Genomic DNA, 12,119 nt, shown 5'->3' with positions numbered 1-12,119 from the left:
ATAACTTTGATGCATGGTGCATTTAATGCATGATGCATGTGTCCCATTTAATAACTCTGATGCATCCACGTAGAGTAATTTACAATCAAGGCAATCGCCCAGGGTGAAAAGCCTGGGGCGGGGGCAGCTGTCACAGGCTATCTACTTAGTCCATCCTCTCAACAGCTGAAATGATTTATATAAACAGTTCATCTTCACTTGTAAAGCAGGCTACACTGACCTAAAGGAAACACGTTTATTTCATTTGTCCTTCAGTTCATGTGAATAATTTATATAATTGGTCTTAATAGCATTTAACCTCTGAGGAGGAAATGACTATGAGAAGGTGCTAGGTTGTTTAGAATCATCTGGTGAATTTGGGGTGTTCCTAAAAAGAAGAATTTAAGGGATTTTTTTAAAACAAAATGATTCCACTATTCCAACATATTCCACCAGAGATTGTATATGCAGAACAGGATTCAGCTAGTGAGCCAGATCCTGAGCTCCCCATCCCTCTTTGACAGGTGAGCAGGGTCCACACCAGGTGACATAACTCCAAATGAAATGATTTGGAATGCACACTCTAAAGTACGTTCCTGATTCTTTATTTTCTTTCTGCGCAGATTGTCTTGAATTCAAGCCAAGCTCCAAAGGGGGAAAATGTTCCTTTTTTCATGTGCAACTTAAACATCTGCAAAGGAAGAATGTAAACCCTACTTGCGGCACAGATTGTTTCCACACACACCCCTTAAAAATAAGCAAATAAAAAAACCCTTTAGGCCACCATCCAGATATACTATATCTTGTGCAATTGCTATGAATGTCACTCATATTAACCAGTGTAAGGTAAAATGAATCTCCTTTTCTATGGCACAAAATGGGCTTTATAGTTATAGCATGTGACCATGGATCCACTGGAATTGCATGGGTGGAAGATGTTTACACATTACTCCATGTGGGAGCATGGGTTGGGAGAAGAGGCCATTGCTTAGTAAAGTACATGCTTTGTCCCAGCATCAATCATTAGCATCTCCCATTAAAAAGGATAAAGTGGCAGGAGATACGGAAGATCCCTGCCCAAGACTCTCGTTTCCTGCTGCTAGACAGAGCAGACAATACTTGGCTAGATGAATAAGTAATCTAACTTGTTTCCTATGCTGGGAGGTAAGATGGGCTTTTCAGATTTCTTTGTCTGGAGTTTGGTTGGCATGTAAGATATGCTTCCTATATTTCTGTGTTTCGACTTGTGTGTTATCAAAGTCAGTTGTCAACTCCAGAGTAAACAAGGAAATCCCTAGTTGTATTCAGTCAGATTATATCTGTAATTACTTCTTAAAGTCACAGTTTCTCACATGCTTTATATTTTATATATTTCTCTTTCATAGCGTTATTGACAGGAAACCCTGACTTTACGATTTCATCCAGTGCTGCTTAATTCCCTCACTTATTACAGTATGAAGAAGTCACCCTGAAACTGGAGTAGCATATCCTAGTCTTACTAATGAAAATTCCCAGTTTTTCTCCCACTTTCCATTGCAGTCATCTGTTAAACACTTTGCAGGCAGTACAAACTGCATACTCAATTGCTTTGATCCCTAGTATCCAAGGATAAAACACCTTCTGCCAACTGTTGGTTTAAGCACTGGGTTGCATCCAAAGGTGGCTTTGTCATAGTGGAAATAACTTCCACTTATAAAAATTGGGTTACCCATTCCCCCCCCCCCGTCCTCCTGAGAAGCTGCTTCTTAGATTTGGTTGGTGGGCTCTTTATAACAGAATAGGCTATGATGCCCATGGCTGCAGTAGGTACTGCACATTGGTGAGAGCTGGATAGTTGATCACCAGCCTTTTACTATCAGTTGACCCAGAAGCATTTTTACTTTGGTCCCAGGGATCCAGGTCAGTGAGTCAATATGCAGTTGTCCCCTGCCTTTGGAGTGGTTGACAATAGACTTATACAATGGGAAAGAGCCTGGGGACTTTCAGTAGTAGTAGTATATTGTTGTTATAGTAGTATGTTGTTGCAGTATGTACATAGTAGTATGTTGTTGTTGTTGTTGTTGTTGTTGTTGTTGTTGTTGTTGTTGTTGTTGTTGTATTTATACCCCACCCATCTGGCTGGGTTGTCCCAGCCACTCTGGGTGGTTTCCAACAGATACAAAAACATAAGAAAAACAGGATTTTATGCCTATGTGCACAGATGCACAATCTCAAGGTCATGGGTTTGATCATTGGGTGAAAGATTCCTGCATTGCAGGAGGTTGAACTAAATGACCCTTCTGATTTCTTCCAACGTTACAATTCTGTAATTCTGTGATTTAAATCCAGTGTCAAGAAGTTCTACATGACCTTCAAACCATACTAACTGCAATTCATATTTTACCCTAGCACAAAATAATAAAAGTTACAAATGAGGTTTCAGTTTTACTCCCAGTTCTTTTTCTGAATTTCAAAGTTAAATAAAACGTTTACTTTAAAAAATAATAATATTGTGAACAAGGCTACAAATATACGAGCAAGGTTTTTTCTGGCCTTTTGCTTCTCACACATATGTAACAAGATGTTAGAGATGAAAGAACAAAAAAAAGTCATCCCTAGTTCATTCCACTTGTTCTTCTGTCCTTTGCCATTGGTATGCTGTGCTGAGATGTCGCCCTTCAGCATCATGATGTAGCACCACTTCTGCTGGAGTGCCATCATATCATAACAATCCCAGAGGTGTTTAGGTACCATCAACCTCCCAGGTGACCTGCCTGTTGGAGTGAATTCTGATTTTCATGGTATTATTAGTTATTATGACTAACATGCCTGGAAGGCAAGGACAAAACAGTAATATGTAAAACACACACACAGAGAGAGAGAGAGAGAGAGAGAGAATATGAGAACCTATGAACCATCTTTCTTCTGCTTCCAACAATAGCTAAATTATAAAGCTGCAAAACACCATAGGACAAATATGTAAAGAACACACATCGTGGGGCTGAGCTAAAAAAAAGTGTTGATGTTTTCAGTACTGTCATCCATCACCATAATGAGCACCCAAAACCTCTTTGAAAATTAGATGCCTGTGATTACACAGATTTCCAAGTGTAAGCTTTTGCTGTATCTGATTTTGAAACATATTAATATGAATGTTATGCTAATTTTTGTGCTATTGACCTAGAGTTTATCTCAAAGATTCAAGAGGATATTGCCTAATTAGCTAACTCCCTCCCTCCTCTCAAAGCTACCTTCACCTCTTCACTTCATTAGAGAGCCCCCCCTTCTTTTTCTTTTCTTTTTTTTGGAAGAACAAATAAACAAGGATATTGAGGATATATTCTGTTAATTTCAGCCACAAAAACCTGATTTCCCCATGCATATGTAATTGGAGCTATAAAAATTAGTATTCTACTCTTAGGCTCTGCAGTCTAACTGATGGTGTTTTGATGGGTTCTGGAGTTTCCCTCTTCATAGGAATTTCTGTGATGAAATATAAGACTGGCAAAAACAGCATGATTTTCATAAGCTATTTGACCTTGTAGGAACTGGAAAACACAAGACAGCAGTGATTCAGGTAAACTCCTCCAGTACCAGCACATTCAAACAGTATCATTTAAGATATCTTGACCTCACAAACTCAGTGGTTCTATCTTTAGCAAGGGGACTTGGCAAACAAACACATCAGAATTTACCCACCCCAGACTTAAATAGGATTTTAAGTGACATAATCGGTATTGGATTTCTCTTCCCACTTCTGATGTCTTTATTCACATTCTCCCTTTAAAATAATTGGGATTTGTGTAATTAAAAGAGATTATTGTTTCTTTTGAAAAGCCATATTGATTTACAGAAATTATGTACTCTTATTTCATTTAGTGGCTAAGAAAGACAACATTATATATTTTAATTGCAGCAATCCACATTGTTTTAAAGGGTGAGTATAAATGAAGAACTCTGAAACCACCCAACAGTGTGACTGTGTTATTCAACATTTATTTTAAGGCTAGGGTGCAGGGGGAGTTACACCTGGGTTATTTTTGCTTTTTGTTTCTGACACAGTAGGTCCTATTGCTAAAGATGGAACCACTGAGTTTTAAAATATCCAGCTGTTGGACTGCTGCAGGTAACAGTTCAAAGAAAGCCCATGCTGTGTGACTGTCTCAAGGGTTTTTTGAGCTGAGGAAGTATGCCATTACTTTAAGGCATGCCAAAGCTGGTGTCATGCTGAATGTATCAGTGTGCATGCATTAAATGTGTCAGATTTTGCTGACAAAATGTGTAATTTTCAGTTCCCATATCTGGGTGAAAAGAGAAATCTGGGTGGTTAAATATAGAGATTTGAAATTTCCCTTTTCAATAATTCTAATTTTATAGGAAATTGTATTTTATCCCTATTTAAAAGTGCATCCTTGTTGAGACTTCAGCTTCACCCAGAGCAAGAAGGATCCATTAATGAATCACCCTAGCAGAGGGTATCATTGCTCCTGCTCTGAAAAAAGACTGTGAGCTGTATACTGCTTATGCCCATTCCTGTATCACCACAGCACAATGCTTAATGATCTGGTTAGGCTATTGGGCTGTTTCTCAGCATTGTTAACAGAGGTTTGACTTTTGAAGCCCTAAAGCAATGGCAGGTAACCTGTGACACTCCAAATGTCGTTGGACTACAACTCTCATCATCCCTTACTTTGCTGACTTGGACTCATAGGAGTGCTTTTCTCCCCAAGAACAATAGGTGCTGGAAATCACCATGAAGTTGTTACAATAAGTCGTTGGGTGGCTCAGGGCAGCCCTGAACAGATGCCGGTGCCCCTGGTTCTGGTGATGGTCAATTAAATGCATCACCCACCTCCCTCGTTCTCTTAGATTCAGGCAGATGGCTATGGCAGCTCAGAAAGGTCATTGCACAAACATGCACAGGTACAACGGTAGAGGCTTAAAGCTCGTTGCCACTACACAAGAGGCGGATTAAAGAAAAGGAAATATGAATTGGCCCTTCCCCGTAGTAGTTTGACCAATCACAACTAGGAGCAGTTAGGAGCTAGGTGGAATCATTAAAAAAAAGAAAGAGTAGACTCTCACACGCTGACCAGCTTCTGTTTTGACTTGAAATGTTCGTTTCGGGCTTCTCAGAAGTATGTAAAGGCAAGAAGCAGAAGTGGGGAGCACTGGCCCGCAATGGCACCCACCTGAGAGGTGCAGGAACTGCGCTCTGCTGAAAAAAAAGCACTGGGCGTTAGACTACAACAATATCTGGTGAGCCATAGGTTCTGTACTTCTACTTCAACTGCAGGGTAATGTTAGCTTGAAGACTGAATGGGGGAAGTCTGTGATTTTCTTTTTAAAAAAAAACCAAACAAACCACAGTTAAAGCAAATGTTTCATTATCATACTTCCTAATGCCTTTATAAATTTATTTTCCTCCTTTGATTGTACAAGGAGCCCACCCTACAAAGTAAAAATGAAGGAGAAGCTAGCAAGATTTCATTTATGATTGGGCCTCAGATTTTAGAGATTTTTTTTTCATTGGGACACCTTCAGAATGGAGACATAAGAATTTGCAGAAAGGAAAGCAATGTAACTATAAAAAGTAAGGTGATACTGCTTTAAAAGAGAATACACACACACACACACACACACACACACACACACAATGCCTTTCCCCAAAGAGAACAACAATAAAAACTCATCTCACAGATTTTAGGATTAGAGCTTGATTCTGTAACTTTCAAATAACACATTGGCTCACACTTGTATGGTATTTGGAGCTAAGGATCAGGATCAGAAGAAGGTGATTAAGGGAGTCAAAGGTCAGCATCGACAATACAGCAACATTTTTGAAGCTTGAACGATGGAGCATATCTTCTTTTCTTGGTCGTGTCATCTTGTTTTCCAATCAATTTGATCAAATAATAGTGAGAGTTTACTTTATAACAGGCTGAATGGTGGGCTTCCAAGAGCAAATTGGTCACACTGAGAAGGCACTGAGAGAATAAAGGAAAGAAAACTTGAAATACTTGAATTGTAGTTGATGAACTAAAGCATATACAGTAGTGAGACACTGCACTGAGTTCTTTTTTTAAAAAAAATCTAGTTTATATTTTATGTATTACTAAAGGCCTAATAATACATTCCTTTAAATGAATAAGTTGGTGTAGCTCAGTTGTTAGAGAATGAGATTCTTAATCTCAGGATCGTGGGTTGAAAACCTATGTTGGGCAAAAAGATTCCTGCATTGCAGGGGGTTGGTCTAGATGACCCTCTGAGTCCCTTCCAACTGTACAATTCTATGATTCTATGAATCATTTTGTGTGTGTGTGTGTGTGTGTGTTTGTTTGTTTGTTTGTTTGTTTTAAAAAATTCCCCCTCCCCTAGATCTCGGTTAGTCCCACAGTGTGTGAGGAGGAGAATTTAAGTATTTTCCTCCACCATCATCCTGAAAAGAATTTCCCACATGCCACAAATAATAATAGGAGGAAAGATGAAACACCCTCACATTAGTGCAACAGGAGGGATTTTTTTGCAATTGCTATTTGCAATGTGGAGGCTGACCCCACCCAAATCAGAGTAGGGAGACAAAAGGTTAAACTACATCTCCCCACATGCAGTGGTCCCAGTGTGGATTTATGATATTAAAAACCTAATGGTAGTTCAGACAACACATTTAAAGTAATGCGTAATTAGGCCCTAAGACCAAATGCTCATGAAACAACAACTGAAGTGGTAAAACCTGTCTCTGGACTGCTCCACAACAGACTGTTGGTGGATACTCCTATGAATGAATGTTTCCATTAGATAGATAGATGATAGATAGATAGATAGATAGATAGATGATAGATAGATAGATAGATAGATAGATAGATAGATAGATAGATAGAATGCCTTCCAGATAGAAAAATGAGCCATAACCTAGCCGTTCCACTCACAAGCTAATTTTCAGTGTGCCGGGACTTTTTCTTTAATGTGAAACCATCCAATTAGGTGCAGTCAGAAATGGCAGAGTCCAGAAGGAGATTTATCAACAGACTTGAGTGCTCTTCGGGCATTACAGCTAGGTTAAAATAAACACGTCAGAGGACAGTGGTGATGAGTGAGCTAGATCCCCTGGTAGCAGTTCTGATCACCTTCCATTTCATGAAAGGTAAGCTTTTACAATGGGAAGCATTTTGTTCCCTTGCACATTCTAGAAACCTGTAAAACCACAGCAATGGGTGGACAGAGCTAAGATACTCTTCTCTGGTGCCCCACTCATCTCCAAATTGGCATCTATATTTTATGCATGTTATTACTGTGTAGGAATGGAGACATGCTGAATCTGAAGTTAATACATGATAAGCGTTTACAAGCAAATCACCCTTTAGAAACATATAACTCACTGAAGATGGTATATGTACCCCATTCTCATTTGTCATCTGTTAAGGGGTATAATAAAAAAACCCACACCAATAACTCTTGGGGATCAGCAGGAATACAAATTATGAATATTCATGGTGATAGAAAAGAGCTGTAAGCAGCTACAGACCTTTTTAGAATGGAATCCATATGACTCTCTCTGATTTCACCTTTCTCATCCCAGTTGTCTGAGAGGTTTTTTTAGACTGTTCTTTATTAATGAATTGCTGCCAGAGGCATTTCATCATGATGAGGTTATTGCAAAATCTGGAAGATATAAAAGGAGTAATAGTAAGCATTTCAAATGGCAACAACACTTGGCAGTCTGCACTTAAATTTGTTTATGATAATTGAATATGTGTACTGCATATCCCAACTGAAACTTTCAAACAATAAGCTTGTTTATTGTGTGTTTTGTGCTAAGGATAAATGAGTTCTTTGCTGTTAGTATGACTTGTGGTGTTTCAAAACCAAATCAATACACAACAATTCCAACATGCATAAATATCACAGAAGCTCCGGAAAGGCAAATTTCTCTGCTTCAGTGTTTCAATTCTGTTTGCTTTTATTCCTTGAGTGTAAATGTTTTACTCGAACAGAGAATGCATGGTGTGGCCTGGAGAGTATTCCCAAAGATTCCAATATTAAATATATTTAGGTAAATGTAAGCAAGCCTGGAAACTGGAGAGGATGAAAGAAGACCTCCAGACCCCATCTAAATACGCTAGAGTAGTCATTGAAAGAGGACTGGGTGAAGCAGGAAGACTTTAGTATTTCTGGACAATACCTTCACAATTTGAAGCCCAGATTTTCCAAGGTTCTAAAACACATGCGGGAGCCACAACTGATACAGGAGTCTCCTCTCTGCAGACAGTCACCTTCCACACAAAGGCAGCCACCCTATTCCCTACCTCATATGTTTCTTTCTATATCTGGATAACGCCTAAGGAGAGCTTAATAATTACTCCTAACCCGCAGGTCCTGCAGTGTGTGCCATTGTGTTACGTGTGTGTTATATTATTATCCATTGTGCCTCTGTTCTCCATCTGCATTTTAGCCAAGGCAGATGCCTTTGCATAATATTACATTTTTAAAGGGCCAGGGACCTCACTGCATACGTGCAGTAACATATATAACTGCATCAAGAGGGAAAGGCCTTAAGACGGTATTATGTCTTTATCTTATTCTTACACATATTCTTTACAACCGAAATCCATCTCCTTGACATAAGTACAGTTTGGTTTTTTGCTTCAGCGTTCTTACACGTGCTATTGCAATCTATTGGCCTCATATAAATGGGACATAAATCTAGTGGAAATCTTTCTGTTCATAAAATACTCCACTCTCCATCATAAAACACTGTATTATGTAGAAAAACCAACAAAAGCAACAATACTTGAGACAGCGTATTATTTCAGTATAGACTCCACTAGACTTTTATTAAGTATAACCCCAAGAGAGAGAATAGAATGGCAGGAACCTTTCATCAAATTATCAGCAAGTATAAACATCCTCAGAAGTTATAGCTAAAAAACAACAACCTCACTCATCTATACACTAATAGCAAATCTGGCAGTCCATTCCAGTTCATTCCTCTGGAACAATTCTGTAGCTAGCACAGGCAAAATCTCTTCACATCACCAGAACATTACCGAGCATGCACACAATATAATGGGACAGCTGGCAGAGAGCAAGCATTTAGCAAATTACAACAAGAGGGACGATGTGAATGTCCCACTTGCCCCATGTCAGCAAAATGGTTAGTACTGCATACCCCACAAGTGTCCCAGAAAAACTGGGACATTCCGGTTTTCCCGGCGGGGTCACAGCAGCCATTTGGGTCACCATGATCGTGTGAGATCAAGTGCTTTTTCTGGTACCACAATCTTGTGCAGCATACCAAAATGTGTGTTTTGAGGCTCCATGATCTCATGTGGGTCACGTGACTTGGAGGGTCTGAGTACTGTGCTTGGAAATAATGGTTTGATATGGTCAGATGGAGTGGAAGCAGGTGACACTCCAGATGAAGAGCTCCCTGCTCCCTTAACTACGGAGAAGTCATCAGGAAGAGGAAGGAAAGGGCAACAAATAAGGGAGAAGCTGCCATTGCAGCCAAACAGCCCCACCCCACTGCCATATACTTTACAGCTACACTTGCCACACCCCACAAGACTTCAGTCCTGCCATTTTAGGTCCACTTCACAATTTTTGAGCTAAAGATTTTTTAGTTCAGCCTTTGTTACAAGCATATTCCTGTCTTCATCTGTCAATTATTGGAGAGAATGGTTTAATAATCCAGACAAAGGCACTAGCGACCCTAACTTCCCATATCCTGGATCTAGTTGCAGTGTACAGTGGCACCTTGGTTTTTGAACGTAATCAGTTCCAGAAGACTGTTCGAGTTCTGAAACTTTTGAAAACCGAAAACTCAATACGGAAGCCGCGTAGCATGTTCGACTTCTGAGGTGTGTTCGAAAACTGAAGCATTTACTTCCAGGTTTACGGCATTCGGAAACCAAAATGTTTGTCAGCAGAGACGTTTGGAAACAGAGGTACCACTGTAATTGGATAGAATTATATTATTTCAAAACACCACTTTTGAAAGTATTTCACTTACCATACAGAAACAGAAAATATAGCATTAATATTTTTTTTAATTACCCAGATCTCCAGTATTTTGTATTTCATTTTTTTGTGGGCCTCTATACCACTGGGTGCCACCTTCTAACTGCTGGACTCTGGTTTGTTTGTTTCCCAAGGATGGTTGTGGTTGTTGTTATTTATTTCTAGCCCACTCTTCATTGATTAACAACCTGTTGGCAACCATACAACATCACTAGGCCCCACTATGAGTTTCTATTTCTTTGTGTTTTAAAAGGTGGGGAAAGCTATACACATGTGGTCTTCATCTCCAAGTAATATGAGAATCTTTTAGGGGGGGAAACCTCAGCTGTGTCTCATAAAACAGCCCCATAATATCCACATAACCCTGTGAAGAATCATTAAATGTGATTGTTATAGAAGACTTTAGGCTACAAAATGTCTGCTATGTTCCCAAATTCTGGCTCTACCCCTTCCTTCAACCCTTTATAAATATCCCTTGCACTGAAGTTTTGCCTCTTGCCTTTAGAGAGACTTTAAAAATTAGGCATTAAACACTGGATCAATAAGAATAGTTCTAAGAAACTCAGTAGACTGCAAAGCTTTTATTTATCCTCATATCTGTCTTTTCCTATCGACTTAAAGTGGACTTCCAAGCAGATGAAGGTATTAGATTCCAACATCTTGCATCTGAAGGAGTACCTAAGGCAAAATTTTAGATTTCACAAATATGTTTCTTCCTATAGTTACATTATTATTTATCTTGATGAATCCGAGATGAATGTTTGGTTTCATTCACTTCAGAAAGTTTGGGGGAGGCATTTTCATGCAGAAAGCTCCTCCATATGTTTTCCTTCATACATTTTAAATATTTGTTAAAACCTTTTGAAATAAGAATTGATTGGTCAAGGAAAACTGCAGCATGCTGCTCTTTTTTATTTCTTTTAAAATAATAATTTCAGTGAAAATTGCCTCTTGTAATTTGTGTTGCTGCAAATTATATTCTGGAACATTTTGCATCTAACATTTTGCTTGGGGAGCCTATGTACTGGGTTGATACAGGATCAACATATGGTATACATTATGGCTTTGCATGGCGCTTTGATGATTACCACATTTTTAGTTTTCGCAACCTACCAAGGGCCACATGAGTACTGCTATGTTAATATTTGAAGTAAATAGTATATTGTAACATGTTCAATATGGGGTGGCCCATGAGGCTTGGAAGACAAAGGTGTGCAAATAAAATTGCAATTTAATGTGTGCTTTGCAGTTGTGCCTAGGAGAAGAACAGGACTAATTAAAAAGATGGTATGTCCAGCTCATTGTGTTGAGGTGGTTGGGTGGGGTGTTGTGCAATTCTATTATGTGGCTCGTATCACATAATAATAATGGTCAAAATTACCAAATAGCTATGTTAGGCAACCACTTAATCAAAGCTAAGAGCAGCAGCCTCCTAATCTATGCAACGGATGTCACAATATACTTCAAGCAAAGAACTGCATTGCAAGAGGTGTTAGGAGAACAGCTATTCCAGAAAACACAATAGTGGCCCTAGCTCAAATGGTACCCTTGGAGGGGAGTATCTTTGGCACCATCTTCCACTTGCTCAACTTTGAAAACCTATATTATTTATTACCTGGATCTTATTTTTAGTGTCTTTGTACCACTTTTCATGTTGTATGCATTTTTTATCTCTGCCCTATAAATTTCACATATGGATTTGATACATACATGCAGTTTGTTGAATGGGCAGTGATGTTACAGATTTTCATTGTCATTATATTAATGCAAGACTGGCCTTGCAGCTTTACTGGTCAGTGTTGACAGCATTACAAGTAAAGATGAATTGTTTTTCAGTCTTCACTTCATTTCTTCAGTGAATAGTTGACAGGCACCTCCAAAAGCCTGGCACCACAGGTCACCTGCCTTAAATTCAGTCTGGGATACCCATGTACCTGAGCTCAGACAAATACTGCAGGAGGAAAAAAGCTGTATTGAGTTACTTAGTCAATGTGCTCTGAGGAAAATTTTCTCATCTCCAATAATGGTAACTATTCAGGACATGAGTTCAAGCAAAAACCAATCTATTGATTCATGTTAATGGATTGTAAAGGAGACCAAAGACCATTTGGCTATGTTCTCAACTTTGGCTAGATTATACC

General features: G+C 39.0%; 2 long non-coding RNA genes across 3 annotated transcripts in view; one reads left to right on the top strand and one right to left on the bottom strand.

Annotated features, from left to right (window-relative positions):
- Nucleotides 1–12,119, top strand: part of LOC309368102 — a 114,883-nt gene that overhangs the window by 52,624 nt on the left and 50,140 nt on the right. The gene's annotated exons all lie outside the window — the stretch shown is intronic.
- LOC309368115 overlaps nucleotides 1–12,119 on the bottom strand; it is a 45,244-nt gene that overhangs the window by 5,715 nt on the left and 27,410 nt on the right. The window contains exons 2-3 of one of the 2 annotated variants that reach the window (XR_014167552.1): nucleotides 7,484–7,620; nucleotides 5,662–5,945 (exon numbers count right to left, since the gene is read on the bottom strand). This is a non-coding gene — a long non-coding RNA (uncharacterized lncRNA). Of the gene's footprint in view, nucleotides 1–5,661; nucleotides 5,946–7,483; nucleotides 7,621–12,119 lie in introns of those variants that run through there. The other variant, XR_014167551.1, reaches the window with a different exon arrangement.

This window comes from Podarcis melisellensis (genome assembly GCF_964234715.1).
Source record: "Podarcis melisellensis genome assembly, chromosome: 4".
NCBI classification, from domain to species: Eukaryota; Metazoa; Chordata; class Lepidosauria; order Squamata; family Lacertidae; genus Podarcis; species Podarcis melisellensis.
The sequence above is the reverse complement of the archived record's forward strand: the minus strand, read 5'-3'. Positions and strand labels throughout refer to the sequence as shown.